This window comes from Belonocnema kinseyi, chromosome 9, assembly GCF_010883055.1.
Source record: "Belonocnema kinseyi isolate 2016_QV_RU_SX_M_011 chromosome 9, B_treatae_v1, whole genome shotgun sequence".
Classification (NCBI taxonomy): Eukaryota; Metazoa; Arthropoda; class Insecta; order Hymenoptera; family Cynipidae; genus Belonocnema; species Belonocnema kinseyi.
The window spans coordinates 130,714,459-130,716,001 of record NC_046665.1 but is presented as its reverse complement, the minus strand read 5'-3'; positions in this window follow the sequence as shown (position 1 = coordinate 130,716,001).

Below are 1,543 nucleotides of genomic sequence, written 5' to 3'. Positions count from 1 at the left end.
TTAGGTAAACTTCGACGTTGGTTACGGCGTCGAAAAATATCAGGATTTTAGGTAGGTTTCGTCTATGGTTACGGCATCGGAAGCTACTAGGGTCTGACGTAGAACCCTCCGTAGGTTTTAACATCGGTTACGACTTCTGAAACTGTCAGGATTCTAGGTAGGTTCCGATGATTGTTAAACCGTTGGAAACTAAAAGGATTCGACGCAGCGTTCGATTTAGGTTTCGACGTTGGTTTTACTTGAGAAACTATTAGAAACCTAAGTAGGTTACGAGGATTGTTACGACGTCGGAAACTATAAGGATCCGACGCAGTGTCTTACTTAGGCTTTGACGTTGCTTACGACGTCAGAAATTATTAGGATTCTAGTTGGGTTTCGACGTAGGTTGCAACGTCTGAAACTATCAGGATTCTATGTTTGTTTCGACGTTAGTTAAAACTTCTGCAGCTATCAGGAGTTTAGGTAAACTTCGACGTCGGTTAGAGCGTCAAAAAATATCAGGATTTTAGGTAGGTTTCGACAATCGTTATGCCATCGGAAGCTATTAGGGTACTAGGGTACTAGGCCTCTGTAGGTTTTAACATCGGTTACGACTTCTGGAAATATCAGGATTTTAGGTAGGCTGCGATGATTGTTAAGACGTCGGAAACTAAAAGGATCCGACGCAGTGTCCTACTTAAGTTTCGACGTTGGTTTTACGTGATAAACTATTAGGATCTTAGGTAGCTTTTGATGTTGTTTACAACGCAGAAAACTATAAGTATCCGACTTAGGATACTTTGTAGGTTTCAAATTCCATATCTTCCTCCGTAGGTTTTCACGTTGGTTGCAACTTCTAAACTATCAGGATTCTAGGTTGGTTTCGATGTTGGTTGCACCGTCTGAAACTATAAGGATTCTAGTTTGGTTTTGATGTTATTTGCAACGTATGAAACTTAAGGATTCCACGTTGGCTTCGACGTTGATTAGGGCAACGGAAACGATCAGGATTCTAGGTAGATTTCGAGGATGGTTACGACGTCGAAAACTATGAGTATTCGAAGTAGTGTCCAATGCAGGTTTTAAAGTTGGTTACGACTTAAGAAACTATTAGAATCATAGGTAGGCTTCGACGTAATGTCCTTAGTAGGTTTTTAACCTTGGTTGCAACGTCTAAAACTATCAGGATTCTACGTTGGTTTTGATTTTGACTGCCACGTCTAGACTATCAGGATTCCACCTTGGTTTCGACGTTGATTAGAGCGACGGAAACGATCAGGATTCTAAATAGATTTCGAGGAAGGTTGCGACGTCGAAAACTATGAGGGTTCGACGTAGTGTCCAAGGCAGGTTTTAAAGTTGGTTACGACTCAAGAAAATATTAGAATCATAGGTAGGCTTCGACGTTATTCACAAAGTAGAAAACTATAAGGAACTGGCGGATACTTTGTGGGTTTAGAAGTTGTTTACGACGTTGGAAATTTCGAATCTATTAGTATCCAATGAAGTGTCCACCGTAGGTTTCGACGTTGTTTACAGCGTCGGAAACTATTAGGGTTAAACG